At 38.8% G+C, this 16,506-nt stretch overlaps 1 long non-coding RNA gene across 1 annotated transcript; it reads right to left on the reverse strand.

The window, feature by feature from the left end:
• Positions 1-202: 202 nt before the first annotated feature.
• On the reverse strand, positions 203-15,816 carry LOC104996782. Its single transcript, XR_826243.1, has 3 exons — positions 15,790-15,816; positions 15,549-15,554; positions 203-283 (listed from the first exon to the last, which is right to left on the reverse strand). It is a non-coding gene; the product is annotated as an uncharacterized LOC104996782 (long non-coding RNA).
• Between the last annotated feature and the right edge of the window lie 690 nt (positions 15,817-16,506).

Genomic DNA, 16,506 nt, shown 5'->3' on the forward strand with positions numbered 1-16,506 from the left:
GTGTGGCGCAGACACTTCAAGGACTCCCCACACACATTCCCCACACACACCAGTGATATTTGCTTGCAGTGTTCCTCCCTCCCTACGGCACAATTGAACAAATGAGCCTAAATAAATGCCCACTTTCGCCCCCTTGTGTCAGGGAGGAAGTTAGATACTGAAAAGACTTGCAAACAGAGGAAGCCAAAAAAAACAAAGAAGAGGGAACCACTTTGGAAGTGACAGGTGCAACAGATTAAAACCCTGTAATTAGCATTGGCTACATTGGAAGGGACCTATAGACGTTGAGAAGTATAAGCTGGAACAAGGAACTTTCTGAAACTGAACTGACCCCACACTGCCCTCAATAGCTCCAGAGAAATTCCTAGATATATTTTACTATTATTATTTTTTATTTTTTTAAATTTGTAAGTTATTTATTACCCCTTGAATTTTCATTTTTAAAACTATTACCTTGCAAAAAAGACCCTATTTTTAAAGCAAATTTCATATATATATATATGTATTTATAACTTTTACAATTTTGTTTTATTTTTTTAATATTGTATTTTTGAGAGTCTAACCTCTACTCTAGATTTATAATCTTTGCTTTTTGGTATTTGCTATCAATTCTGTACCTTTAAGAATCCAATCTTCAGTACCCATTTTTACTTAGGCGTGTGATTACTGGCTTGATTGCTCTCTCCCCTTTTAAATCTCCTTTTTCTCCCCCAGGTCACCTCTGTCTCTTCCCTCTGCCTTCTCTACTTACCTCTGTGAATCTCTTTGGGTATACTGGGCTGTGGAGAACACCTAGGGAACTGATCACAGGCTAGATTGGTCTCTCTCCTTTTAACTCCCCTTCCTCTTCCCCTGGTCACCTCTATCTCCTTCCTCCTTCTTTTCTTCTCTATGGAACTCCATGAACCTCTCTGAGTGTTCCAGACTGTGGAGAGCAAATAGGGAATTGATTGCTAGCTAGATTGCTCTCTCCCCTTTTGATTCCCCCTCTTTTCCTCCTGGTCACCTCTATCTCCCTCCTCCCTCTTCTCTTCTCCATGTAACTCTGTGAAGCTCTCTGGGTGTCCCCCACTGTGGAGAATCTTTTCACCATTAACCTAGATGTTTTATCATTGGTGCTGTATGGATGGAGAAGTTTTGAGGATACTGTAAGAGTAAGACTGAAAGCCAGAGGCAGGAGGCTTAAATCCAAAAGTTGAGAACACCATGGCACACCAGAAAACTCCTGACTCCCGGGAACATTAATCAACAAGAGCTCATCCAAAAGCCTCCATACCTACACTGAAACCAAGCTCCACCCAAGAGCCAACAAGTATCAGAGAAAGACATACCAAGCTAATTCTCCAACAATGCAGTAACATAACCCTGAGCACAAAAATACAGGTGGCCAAAAGTCACACCAAACCCACAGATGCCTCAAAACTCACTACTGGACATTTCACTGCATTCCAGAGAGGAGAGATCTAGCTCCATTCACCAGAACACTGATGCAAGCTTCCCTAACCAGGAAACCTTGACAAGCCACTCATCCAACACCCCACCCACATGGAGGAATATCCACAATAAAAAGGAACCACAAACTTCCAGCATACAGAAAGGCCACCCCAAACTCAGCAACCTAAACAAGATAAAAAGGCAGAGAAATATTTACCAGGTAAAGGAACATGATAAAAGCCCACCAAACCAAACAAAAGAGGAGGGGATAGGGAATCTACCTGAGAAGAATTCAGAATAATGATAGTAAAAACGATCCAAAATCTTGAAAACAAAATGGATTTACAGATAAATAGACTAGAGACAAGGATTGAGAAGATGCAAGAAAAGTTTAACAAGGACCTAGAAGAAATAAAAGATAGTCAATCAGTAATGAGTAATGCAATAACTGAGGTCAAAAGCACTCTGGAGAGAATCAACAGTAGAATAACTGAAGCAGAAGTTAGGATAAGTGAGGTGGAAGATAGAATGGTGGAAATAAATGAAGCAGGGAGGTAAAAAGAAAAAAGAATTAAAAGAAATGAAGACAACCTCAGAGACCTCTGGGACAATGTTAAATGCCCCACATTCGAATCATAGGAGTCCCAGAAGAAGAAGACAAAAAGAAAGGCCATGCGAAAATACTTGAGATAATAGTTGAAAAATTCCCTAAAATGGGGAAGGAAATAGCCACCCAAGTCCTAGAAACCCAGAGAGTCCCAAACAGGATAAACCTAAGGTGAAACACCCCAAGACACATATTAATCAAATTAACAAAGATCAAACACAAAGAACAAATATTAAAAACAGCAAGGGAAAAACAAATAACTCACAAGGGGGTCCCCATAAAGATAACAGCTCTTTCAATAGAAACTCTTCAAGCCAAAAGGGAATGGCAGGACATAAAGTGATGAAAGAGGAAAACCTACAACCCACATTACTGTACCCAGCAAGGATCTCATTCAAATATGAAGGGGAAATCAAAATCTTTACAGACAAGCAAAAGCTCAGAGAATTCAGCATCACCAAACCAGCTCTTCCACAAATGCTAAAGGATCTTCTCTAGACAGGAAACACAGAGGTTTATAAACTCGAACCCAAAACAACAAAGTAAATGACAATGGGATCATACTTATCAATAATTACCTTAAATGTAAATGGGTTGAATGACCCAACCAAAAGACAAAGACTGGCTGAATGGGTACAAAAACAAGACCACTATATATGCTGTCTACAAGAGACCCACCTCAAACCTAGGGACACATACAGACTGAAAGTGAAGGGCTGCAAAAGGATATTTCATGCAAGTGGAGACCAAAAGAAAGCAGGAGTAGCAATACTTGTATCAGATAAAATAGACTTTGAAATAAAGGCTGTGAAAAGAGACAAAGAAGGACACTACATAATGATCAAAGGATCAATCCAAGAAGAAGATATAACAATTATAAATATATATGCACCCAACATAGGAGCACTACAATATGTAAGGCAAATGCTAACAAGTATGAAAGGGGAAATTAACAGTAATGCAATAATAGTGGAAGACTTTAATACCCCACTCACACCTAAGGATAGATCAGCTAAACAGAAAAATTAGCAAGGAAATACAAACTTTATGTGATACAATGGACCAGTTAGATTTAGTTGATATTTTTGGACATTTCACCCTAAAACAATGAATTTCACCTTTTTCTCAAGTGCACACGGAAACTTCTCTAGCATAGATCACATCCTAGGCCATAAATCTAGCCTTGGTAAATTCAAAAAAAATTTAAATCATCTCAAGCATCTTTTCTGATCACAATGTGGTAAGATTACATGTCAACTACAGGAAAAAAAAAACAAAAAACTATTAAAAATACAAACATATTGAGGCTAAACAAAACATTTCTGAAAAACCAACAAATCACAGAAGAAATAAAAAAATATATCAAAATATGCATAGAAACAAATGAAAATGAAAACACAACAACCCAAAACCTATGGGATTCAGTAAAAGCAGTGCTAAGGGGAAGGTTCATAGCAATGCAAGCCTACTTCAAGGAACAGGAGAGAAATCAAATAAATAGCCTAACTTTATACCTAAAGCAACTAGAAAAAGAAGAAATGAAGCACCCCAGGGTTAGTAGAAGGAAAGAAATCATAAAAATTAGGGCAGAAATAAATGAAAAAGAAACAAAGGAGATCATAGCCAAAATCAACAAAGCTAAAAGCTGGTTCTATGAGAAGATAAATAAAACAGACAAACCATTAGCCGGACTCATCAAGAAAAAAGGAAGAAGAATCAAATCTATGAAATTAGAAATTAAAATGGAGAAAGCACAACAGACAACACAGACATACAAAGGATCCTAAGAGACTACTATTAGCAACTATATGCCAATAAAACGGACAATTTGAAAGAAATGGACAAATTCTTAGAAAAGTATAACTTTCCAAAACTGAACCAGGAAGAAATAGAAAATCTTAATAGACCCATCACAAGCACAGAATCAAATCTATAATCAGAAATCTTCCAACAAACAAAAGCCCAGAACCAGATGGCTTCACAGCTGAATTCTACCAAAAATTTAGAGAAGAGCTAACACCTATCCTACTCAAACTCTTCCAGAAAATTGCAGACGTAGGTAAACTTCCAAACTCATTCTATGAGGCCACCATCACCCTAATACAAAACCTGACAAAGATGCCACAAAAAAAGAAAACTACAGGCCAGTATCACTGATGAACATAGATGCAAAAATCCTTAACAAAATTCTAGCAAACAGAATCCAACAACATATGAAAAAGATCATACATCATGACCAAGTGGGCTTTATTCCAGGAATGCAAGGATTCTTCAGTATTTGCAAATCAATCAATGTGATACACAACATTAATAGATTGAAAGATAAAAACCATATGATTATCTCAATAGATACAGAGAAAGCCTTTGACAAAATTCAACATGCGATTAGATAAAAACCCTCCAGAAAGCAGGCATAGAAGGAACATACCTCAGCCAATCTGATCACACGGACCACAGACTTGTCTAACTCAATGAAACTAAGCCATGCCGTGTGGGGCCACCCAAGATGGGTGGGTCATAGTGGAGAGGTCTGGCAGAATGTGGTCCACTGGAGAAGGGAATGGCAAACCATTTCAGTATTCTTGTCTTGAGAACCCCATGAACAGTATGAAAAGGCAAAATGTTAGGATACTGAAAGGGGAACTCCCTGGGTCAGTAGGTGCCCAATATACTGGAGATCAGTGGAGAAATAACACCAGAAAGCATGAAGGGATGGAGCCAAAGCAAAAACAATACCCAGTTGTGGATGTGACTGGTGATAGGAGCAAGGTCCGATGCTGTAAAGAGCAACATAATAAAAGCCATATATTATAAACCCACAGCAAACATTATCCTCAATGGTGAAAAATTGAAAGTATTTCCCCTAAAGTTAGGAACAAGACAAGGATGCCCACTCTCACTACTACTATTCAACATAGTTTTGGAAGTTTTGGCCACAACAATCAGAGCAGAAAAAGAAATAAAAGGAATCCAGGTTGGAAAGAAAACTCTCACTGTTTGCAGATGACATAATCCTCTACATAGAAAGCCCTGAAGACTCCACCAGAACATTACTAAAGCTAATCAATGAATATAGTAAAGTTGCAAGATATAAAATTAACACACAGAAATCCCTTGCATTCCTATACACTAACAATGAGAAAACAGAAAAAGAAATTAAGAAAACAATTCCATTCACCATTGCAATGAAAAGAATAAAATGCTTAGGAACAAATCTACCTAAAGAAACAAAAGACCTATGTATAGAAAACTATAAAACACTGATGAAAGAAATCAAAGATGACACAAATAGATGGAGAGATATACCATGTTCATGGATCAGAAGAATCAATATAATGAAAATGAGTATACTACCCAAAGCAATCTATAGATTCAATGCAATCCCTATCAAACTACCAACAGTATTTTTCAGAGAATTAGAACAAATAATTTCATAATTTGTATGGAAATACAAAAAACCCTCAAATAGCCAAAACAATCTTGAGAAAGAAGAATGGAACTGGAGGAATCAACCTGCCTAACTTCAGACTACACTACAAAGCTACAGTCATCAAGACAGTATGGTACTGGCACAAAGACAGAAATATAGATCAATGGAACAAAATAGAAAGCCCAAAGATAAATCCACGCACCTACTATGGACACCTTATTTTTGACAAAGGAGGCAAGAATATACAATGGAGAAAAGACAATCTCTTTAACAAGTGTTGCTTGAAAAACTGGTCAACCACTTGTAAAAGAATGAAACTAGAACACTTTCTAACACCATACACAAAAATAAACTCAAAATGGATTAAAGATCTAACTGTAAGACCAGAAACTATAAAACTCCTAGAGGAAAACATAAACAAAACACTCTCCAACGTAAATCACAGCAGGATCCTCTATGACCCACCTCCCAGAGTAACAGAAATAAAAACAAAAATAAATGGGACCTAATTAAACTTAAAAGCTTTTGCACAATGAAGTAAACTATAAGCAAGGTGAAAAGAGAGCTTTCAGAATGGGAGAAAATGATAGCAAGTGAAGCAACTGACAAAAAATTAATCTCAAAAATATACAAGCAACTCCTGCAGCTCAATTCCAGAAAAATAAGCGACCCAATAAAAAAATGGGCCAAAGAACTAAACAGACATTTATTTAAAGAAGACATACAGATGGCTAACAAATACATGAAAAGATACTCAACATCACTCATTATTGGAGAAATGCAAATCAAAGCCACAGTGAGGTACCATCTCACGCCGGTCAGAATGGCTGCTATCAAAAAGTCTACAAACGATAAATGCTGGAGAGTGTGGAGAAAAATGGAACCCTCTTATGCTGTTGCTGGGAATGCAAACTAGTACAGCCACTATGGAGAACAGTGTGGAGATTCCTTAAAAAACTGGAAATAGAACTGCGATACAACCCACTGCTGGGCATACACACTGAGGAAACCAGAATCAAAGGAAACACATGTACCCCAATGTTCATTGCAGCACTGTTTACAATAGCCAGGACATGGAAGCAAACTAGATGTCCATCAGCAGATGATTGGATAAGAAAGCTATTGTACATATACACAATGGAAAATTACTCAACTATTAAAAAGAATGCATTTGAATCAGTTCTAATGAGGTGGATGGAACTAGAGCCTATTATACAGAGCAAAGTAAGTCAGAAAGAAAAACACCAATACAGTATATTAATGCATACATATGGAATTTAGAAAGATGGTAATGATGACCCTATATGCGAGACAGCAAAAGAGACACAGATGTAAAGAACAGACTTTTGGACTCTGGGAGAAGCTGAGCGTGGGATGATTTGAGAGAATAGCATTGAAACATGTATATTATCATATGTGAAATAGATTGCCAGTCCAGGTTTGATGCATGAGACAGGGTGCTCAGGGCTGGTGCACTGGGATGACCCTGAGGGATGGGATGGGGAGGGAGATGGGAGGGAGGGTCAGGATAGGGAACACATGTACACCCATGGCTGATTCATGTGAATGTGTGGCCAAAACCATCACAATATTGTAAAGTAATTAGCCTCCAATTAAAATAAATTAAGAAAAAAGAGTTTCTAAATTTCTAAACAAATAGGAAACTGGTATTTCTTTCTTAGAGATGCAAAAAGGAACCAAAACAAAGCCAGACTGTACATTTTAATATCTATGTTCAAAAGAGATTGGTATTTTGGATCCTCTAAATAGTGACTAGCCTTCCAAGCAAAACAATGTTTAGGGACTTTTGACAGGTTCAGAAATTTGTATTCAAAATGACTTATAGTAAAAAGTATGAATGCAGGGTGTGTTTTATCTGAGTTGATCTTTTGGAAGTCATTGCATGCTATGCAGATGAGGGGAAAAATGCAGGCAGAAGCTTGTGGGGTAGCGTAGCTGTGGCTGTGGATTTAGAGACAAGGAAAGCTGGTCTTTTTTCACTGGACTCATAGGACTGGGTGAAACAAAGAAACAAGTTTTTTTTTTAATTTCCATGTCCTATTCCATGCCCTCCTTTTTGACCCATGCTTAAGGACATCAGTGCATATCTTAATATGCTTAAGATATTAAGCATATTAAGATACAGACATCAAGACTGACATCTCAACATCATTATCTCCAGCAGCAGGCAAAAACCAGATGACTCAGTGATACAGCAGCACCCAGAACAAGCTCAACCTTATCTCCTGATGTCATCAGAAAGTGTCAGAACTCTGTGGTAGTTATTCATTGAAGTAGGTATGTTAGGGAAGAAACATATGTGTTACTCCTACTATTATCCTGTGAATCAATTTCTTATGAAGACATGGATGGTGTGATCTGCATGTGTACCTGAATGATGCCAAGAAGGCTGTTGGTCTGAGAGCTCCAGAAACATCCTCTGACTGCTACTGAAATATCCAAATGGTTATGGATGGTGTATTAACATGATTGATAAGGATTTTTTTTTTAATAAGTCTTTTCCTATCATACATGGGATTAATGGAGGAAATTTCATGTGTGGGACATGATAGGATTTTAGACTTTATAACAGTCAGGATCGTATTCAGAGGTAGCTGAGAAATTACTGAAGACAGTGATATAGTGACTGCAGGGTGGAGAGTATTTGGAAATCATGGGTCTAGCTTTGAAAATCTGGTTTTGTTGGTATTGGGTGATTTGGAGCCTTGCTTTATACAGAAAGTTCCCAGGAGGCCAACTAGTAAAATCTGTGACATTATATCATGTAGCTTTTGCTGGATAACAGACCACCCCAAAACTTAAATGCTTAAGACAACAATATCCAATTATTTGACTCATGATTTGTGGGTCAGAAATTTGGCCTGGGCTCCACTGGACAATTCTTCTGCTCTTGGGGCTAGGATCTGTCATATCTATGATTAGCTGTTTCCAGTGATCTTCCAAGAATGAGCAGATACCAATTAGCTGCTGGGTTAGCTGAGTCTGTCCACCTGGGAGGTGAGCAGGGTCATTAGCTATGACAGTTAACTCCTCTACATGATTTCTCATCCTCTAGCAGAGTAACACAGGTTTGTTCACAAGGCATGTGGGCAAGTGTCCAGGAGAAGAACAGAAATGTGAAAGGCTTCTTAAGGTCTGGCCTCAGGCCATGTGTCTTTCACCAGAGAAAATCACAAGATCAGCCCAAATTCATGGGGTGTGAAGCTAGACACCACCTCAAGCCGTTGTAAGGATTTTGACGTTGAGAGGGGACCATTGCACCATTGCACCTTGATGTTGAGAGGGGACCATTCACTATCCTGTGAATAGTCTACCAAAATCTCCTTCAGGTGATTGAAGCTTAGTCGGGTTGGGTATACCTGGGCTCTTTTCCAGGTCTATTAAGAAGGCCACCACCCTTTTGAGCTAACTTTTTTCCAGTGATCTTCCAGGAATGAAGAGATACCAATGGTCCAACATTGATCTGTTACCAAAACCAAATATGTGTGTCGAAGCCTTGTCCTGTAAGGTAATTTGGCTTAAAGGTAATGTGGCTTAGATATTTGGAACAATCAAGAGTTTTAAGATAGGTCAGGAAACTGAAAGGGTTAACAACAGTAGTTAAACTGTAGCTGAAGCTATCTAGTATACTTGGCCAGTGGAGGTGAGTTGGGCCAGTTGGAATATATTTAGAAATGAATTAGACTGGATATTGCCCTGCATGATTCTCTCTTGAATCTGTATGAAATGCTTCTTGCTCATTTTTTTTTAATATTTAATTTTGCCTGTAAGATAACTAAAATAAATAGCAGCGAAGTGTAATATTTTGAAATAATCCCATAGTTTTCAAGTGCTCTTGAAGTAGAAAGCCACAGGGCTGTATGTGCTTTTCTCCACTGATTTAACACTTATTGTGTATGCTGCCTAGAATGGTTCCCTTTAATTGATACTTGGCTTGATATCCTTTTAAATTATTAAAGATTGGAGACACTCATTAAATGAGAGATTAAAAGACATGGTAGACACAGCTAATTATTAAAGGCCCGAGAAGGGACACAAAATGCATTTTATCTAAGACTTTAATGGATTATAAAAGTAAATGAATGGTTTAGTGATAAACCAGTTGGAGTTAATCAGTTGAACAAAACTATAGGGAAGCTATTTGAGTCTAGATTTGAAGGGTTTATAAGTAATCATAGTTAGAGACTTACAGCTGTTCCCCATTTCTTTACTTTGAGCTGCTAATTGGTCAGGAAATTGGGTCCAAGCTCATCATCCAAGTTAAAGATGACTAGAGGAAGGCAGCTTATATGTCTTTGTGGGGAAGGTTTGCATTGCTGAACATTAGCAAGTCAGAGTGGAGTGAATTCTTTCATGGCACATTGTGATTTAAACTCTGTCATGAATCTCTATAGAGGCAAAGCTCTAAGGAGGCATGTTTTTTACTTCCTCATTTCTGAACTTCTCAACCTCTCAACTGGTCCTTTAACTTCCAGATCATGGGCAGTGTATTATTTTTGCCTGCTTACTCAGAGGGAACGTTGATTGTTGACATAGCCACTGCTCGCCAGTGAGATTAGTAACACGATGCGGAGATTTTCACCACTTAAAAGTCATTGGTTCAACATGGCTCAGATAGGTAATGACTTAAAGTTATTCTGACTTGACAGCTGTTTAGAGGCTCATTTGAAGCGAACTCTTTCTTGGTTCGCCTCCAGACAGGGGACATGTTGCTGCTGGGGATTGCAAAATGTCATCTCTGTTGGAATCTTACTGAGCAGTAAGGCTCAGTGTTGAGTCATCATCATGAAGGCTAAAATAACATGTTCCCTAGAATCAGGAACATTTGGCTGGATTTTGTGTAAAGGTTTTGAGCCCTGTAGAAAAATAATATCAAGTTAGTTTTTCCCCAGAGTCAAACTCACTCTACTCACAAGTTTAATACCATTAACTAGTTTAAGACACCAGGGCAACTTTTAACACATTGCTAACAATCAGTGAAAGCTTCAGACAAGATGTGTTTAATGTCCTTTCATGGCCCGTCAACAATTAGCCACATCTACCGTGCTTTCTAATCACTTATTTAATGAACATCTCCGATTAGAAATAAGTGTCTGCCAGCCACTTAAGCAGTGATTTAGGCACTAGAGAAGGTATGGTTCAGAGGGTTTTAAATCACAGAGGACTCAGTCATTTCCAGCTTTACAAAATTCATGTTGAAAAGGCCCATAGTTCAAACATAACAAGCCAAGCAGATTGCAGAGGGAAGTGTGAGAGTACAGTGGGATGCAATTAAGGAAATGGAATATGACACATTGGTTCATAATAAAACTTGGTTTAAAAACCACGTGGTTGTGACAGAAGGACACATTCTAACTGCAGGTTTTCACGTTGTTGAGCAGAGCTCTTCTAGTTGTGTGCCTGAATCTACATCAGGGACTGTAATAATACTTTTTCTGATATAACCTTTCTTTTCTCTGTTCAGTGATTGTCATTATATCCAATGTGTGCCTATTGTAAGAAATGTAATAACATTTCTGGTTTGATATTAAACTTGGTGTGATGTTGATGCAAGTATGCAAAGATTTTCATCTGTGGTGTCCACTTCGCGTGTGTGGTCTTTCCAAATGATAACGGTCAGATCTGTTATCATGTGTCCACTTCCGTGGGCCTCCCAGATGGCACTAGTGTAAAGAACCTGCCTGCCAATGCGGGAATCGTGAGATGTGGGTTCAATCCCTGGGTCAGGAAGATCCCCTGGAGGAGGGCATGGCAACCCACTCCATCATTCTTGCCTGGAGAATCTCAATGGATGGAGGAGTCTGGCAGCCTACAGTCCAATGGGTTGAAAAGAGTCAGACACGGCTGAAGCAACTTAGCAAGCACACAGGCATCTGCTTCTGTATCTCTGTATCTTACCTTCGCAGCTAATCTGCACTTCCTTTGAAGGCAGCGCTCATTTCTTTCCTTCCATTTTACCTTCTCAAACTGCTGTGGACCACGCTGAGTGTGAGGTCAGTGGCTAATGAATGAACTTTTAAAGTCATTCTTGAGCTCCTGGGAATGTAATGCCATGTTTTATTGCTGTTTGTCACAGAGTCCACAGTGTAAAGCAGGAAGAAGAGACTGTGGTTCTTCTCGCTCCCACCCATCCTGTGGACCCACGGCTTAAGTATAGGAAGCACGTGCCACAGTGGTTCCCACTGTGCCATGTTTTTCGTAGGCTTGTCTTTCTTGTGATTATGAGTCTTTACAATGATATTCTGTGTGCTAAGCATTATGCAAAATGAGTGCTTTGGACAGAAACTCATGGTGAAGCCAAAGGAGCAGGGAGATAGGGGCCTACATCTACAGTCCACATTACTGTTCCTTAGGGAGCCAGGTGGAGGAAACAAAGCAGAGAATTGCTCTACCTGTGTCACAGCAGGGGTTCTGTGCTGGACTGAAATATGCAGCTTGACATACTTTGAAGCCATCCTGGTCTTCTTACCCAGTGTTGGTTGATTTATTTTTGTGTTTTCTATATTGACAGCATGTGCTTTCAGATTTATTTTCTCTAGATGTCTATTCATCCTTCAAAACTTTTAAATACCTTTCTCTAGTGCTATTCAACAGTTGTTTATTTATTTGTGTTCTGATTAGACTTTGGTTTTACCTTTATTATTGCATATATGACATTGAATTACAAATGTGTGTTTTTTTGTTCCTTCTGCTAGTATGAGAACTATTGGGATGGCAAAGATGTGATCTGCAGTCATTGTATCTATGTGCCCTCTTCCTTCCCAGGGCCAGGTTATAGGCTGTGTAATACCTAATATGCATTGTTAAATGTACCAAATTTGGGAGAAAATTAGGTTTTATTTAAGAATTTCAAAGGGAATATGGTTTGGTACTGACATCAGAATTGAATTAATAATCTAGAATTGAAAATAATCTAGCAATTCATGAAAGTTTTTAGTGTATATCTTGCAGATCAAACTGATATAATATGCAAAATGCCTCTAAATGTGACAGTACTCTAATAAACTTCACTTGAAAATGATAACATTAATGTTGTCAGTTTTTAAGATGGTTGAGGAATAATAAAAATTCTAGTAGACTTGTAATTAATGAAGATGATGGTTTAAAAGCTATTCAAATGGTAAATTTATTGTAATATCATTTTGGAGGGCAAATAACTAAACCAATTAAGAATATTCTTGGTAGAATGGACAGGAGACTGATATTTAGGAAAAAGCCCAGGAAATGGGATGTTTTGATTATCATCATTTACTCTTAAGTTGATAACATTATATACTTTGTTAGAAGAGCAATGTGTGGAATAGACATGCTTGATTTCCTCAAGTCTGAGTTACTTGTTATTCATTAAGTGGTTTGGTATGTTAATGAATTGTTGCTACTCAAAGTGTGGTCTCCTGGACCATCAGCTTTTCTGTTACTTGGAAGCTCCTTGGAATTGCCTCTATCACAGACCTTTGCAACAGTAACTTGTTTTCACAGTCATTCTAGGTGATTCCCACACACACTACAACTGAGTAATGCTTATCTTAATGTATGCCATTAAAGTATGCACGGTGTTAGGGAAGATTAAGATCATTTGAAAAAATAATCAACTTCTGTTTTTCCAAGAAAGAAGACATACATATTTAACACAATAATTTTCTTGATGCCTTTTACAGGGAGAGCAGTTTTTGTTTTTTTTTCTTTCTTTCTTTCTGAGAATCAGTTTATATCCTCTGAATTTATTGTGCAGTGACAGAGAAGCAGTGAAAAACAAAAATAAGAGGAATGCCCAATAGTCCAATTAAAATAGTAATAATTTCTTTCATTCTGTTATGAGTTTTTCAATCAAAAGTTAAAAAAAAATAAGGATGTTTATGGAAGTTTGCTAGCATCTTTAAGTAGTTTAGTCTGTCCAAGTACTATTTACTGAAAGTGAAGTCGCTCAGTCGTGTCTGACTCTTTGCGACCTCATGGACTGTAGCCCATGAGGCTCCTCCATCCATGGGATTTTCCAGGCAAGAGAACTGGAGTGGGTTGCCATTTCCTTCTCCAGGGGAACTTCCCGACCCAGGGATTGAACCCGTAAAAGCAGATGCTTTTACCATCTGAGCCACCAGGGAAGCTAATATTTACTGAGCAGGCACCTTAGACTGTTGATGTTCATAGAAGATCCTAGTCAAGCGGGTAGAGGTATCCAGTTGTACTGGATCATTGGGGAAATGAAGGAGTTTGATGCCTGGGTATTCTTGAGTGACGCACAATGTTGGAACCTGAGTGAATGCTCCATAGTTACATCATGCTTTTCTTCAGTTGTAACTGTTTGGTTCAGACTTTGAATCCTGGGTGGAAGTCTCCAAGAGGTTTCCTAGAAATAAACCATGTCAGGCTTTAAAAAAAAAATAACATGTGGACTCAATATAGAAACCTGGTACAGTCTCTTTTCTTCCTTTTTCTCCTTCAGTTTGCAATTAAAAGAAAAGCAGGATTCCTGTTTGTTGGAGAAACTACCCACGTGATTAATTGGCCCACATCATGAAGTGGGGAGTGATGTTCGGCAATATGATTCTATCAACAGTTAATGAGGGTTAATACAATTGCTCAGGCCAAATATTAAGATATTTGGCTTTCGAATTTTCAAAGAATCAGTCCCATGCTGGTAAGCCTGCTTTATTCTGATGATTGTAAAACTACTTCCATTCCCTGCTGACAGCTCAAACAGCTTTCTCTGGGAAGTTCTCCCTATATATAGTTGTTTCCCTCCGTACCCACCCTTCCTCTCTTAAGTCAATCAAACACATGAAACTCCAGAGGTTCACCCTGCTACTAAAGTCCACAACCAGCCCCATTTAATTGTAATAATGGGGATTTATGTTCCAGCTATTCTGAGTGATGGTTTTGATCTACTGGGAAGCAGAGACCCTTTCATGCAGCAGCGAAATATAAATATCTCACTATGCCCTTTTCTTTCTCCTTTCCTCCCAGGGCCTGGAACATAAGATCAGATCAACCCAGATATCTTAGAAATAGTGCTTTCTACTAGAAGTTAATATTTTGTTCATTTTTTTTTTTTTAAGTAACCTTAATTTTTTTCCTTTCCTTCTTGTTTCACTAGCAGCCTGAGGCATAGAGAAATATAAACCCATCTCAACACACATCCAGCCTTTTGCTTGTCACGCCTTATGTTTGTATGTTTGACTGTTTGGATATTAATTAAGAGATGTTGATTTCAAAGTGCTTTTTCTTTTTCTTTCAGTTTCTCAAATATTTAAACAATTTTTACACATTTAAAAAAATTTTCCTCTCTCTCTCTGTTTGTAATAAGATTAATTATGTGAGGTGTACCGCTGCTTATCCCCATGAAAGAAAATCTAAAACGAGGGATTTCAGCTTCAAGAAGGCTATTTTGTCCTGTTTCCGATGTTCTAAAGGGATTAATTTACCATATCGTATAGCCCTGGAAGACTGTGATAATTGAAAACATCCATATTCATTGCATGTTCAAAGGGATCTGTCTGACTTTGTAATGTAAAAAGTGCATTTTTAACCTGAACGGGGACCTGCATCTGCCATTGCTTAATCCTATTAGTCCAACAGTTCCAAAGCTTTAGTGTATAATCATTAGCTGGTGTTAATCCTGAGACATGCCTCCAGCTTCAGCCTGTCAGAAGGAATCCCTGCAGGGAAAATGTGGAGGTGCTGATAGCACAACACCAACTAATCTTATCTTAAATGCTAGCAGCAGCCTCTATCTGTGATAGCCAGGGAATTAAAAACAAATTTTTTATGGGTATTGGATACTAAGGGTTTTCCTTATGCCCCCTCCTCCTCCTCTCTCTTCCTCCCTCTCTCTTCCCCTTTGTCAGTGCTTCTCTCCTGCCCTACTTTCCTTACATTCTTTGTTAGGGTGATGCTAGTGATGACAGAACAAGGATGAATGGAGAGAGGGTGGCGAAAGAAACCTTTCAGATACTTACTGTTTCAGCAAGTATACTGGAAGCTCCTTGCTAAGCCACTTTGGATACTTGCCAAGTCTTGTATCATTTGTTTTCCTTGACGTCAGAAAGCCAAGCCAATCCTGTGCTTTCTGCTGCCCTGGATTATAATGTAAGATGACAAAAGATGTCTTACAGTCGTTACCCCCTCTCATGGTATGGTCTACTGAGTGTCTGGGTTCTGTGTCCCCAGATGCTGACAGAAGCTTGCCAGGGAGAGAAGTAAACTGTTGTAGAGTGCTAGCAGGTGAGGATTTTATAGGTGGGGAAGAAGGTGATAGGGAGTTGGGAGCTGGAGACAGTGTGAGTTAGGCATTGCTAACGGAGAAGGCAATAGCAACCCACTCCAGTACTTCTGCCTGGAAAGTCCCATGGATGGAGGCACCTGGTAGCCTGTAGTCCATGGGGTCGCTAACAGTCGGACACGACTGAGTGACTTCGCTTTCACTTTTCACTTTCATGCATTGGAGAAGGAAATGGCAATGCACTCCAGTGTTCTTGCCTGGAGAATCCCAGGGACAGGGGAGCCTTGTGGGCTGTTGTCTATGGAGTTGCACAGGGTCAGACACGACTGAAGTGACTTAGCAGCAGCAGCAGCAGCAACAGAGAAGGCAATGACACCCCACTCCAGTACTCTTGCCTGGAAAATCCCATTGATGGAGGAGCCTGGTGGGCTGCCGTCCATGGGGTCTCACAGAGTCGGACATGACTGAAGCGACTTAGCAGCAGCAAAGGAGGTTTATAAACATGTACCTGAGTAGAGTTGAAAGTTATATATTTCAGATTAGAGTAGAATGTGAGTAAAGAAGACATTCACTTTGGAAGGGGAGATTTTTAGAGAGTGAAAGAGAATATTTAGCCATTTGTGTAATAAACATTAATTTAGCAATTACTATGTACCTGTCACTGGGACTCCAGTGCTGAATGTGGTCCATGCTCTCACAGAAATTAGAGTGGAGTCTAGGTATCATTAGTAAACCAGTGAAGAAAATAAAACTAGGTGTGTAAATAAATGATTACAATCTGTAATAAAATGCTAA

Source organism: Bison bison, unplaced genomic scaffold (genome assembly GCF_000754665.1).
Source record: "Bison bison bison isolate TAMUID 2011002044 unplaced genomic scaffold, Bison_UMD1.0 scf7180017864298, whole genome shotgun sequence".
Taxonomy (NCBI): Eukaryota; Metazoa; Chordata; class Mammalia; order Artiodactyla; family Bovidae; genus Bison; species Bison bison.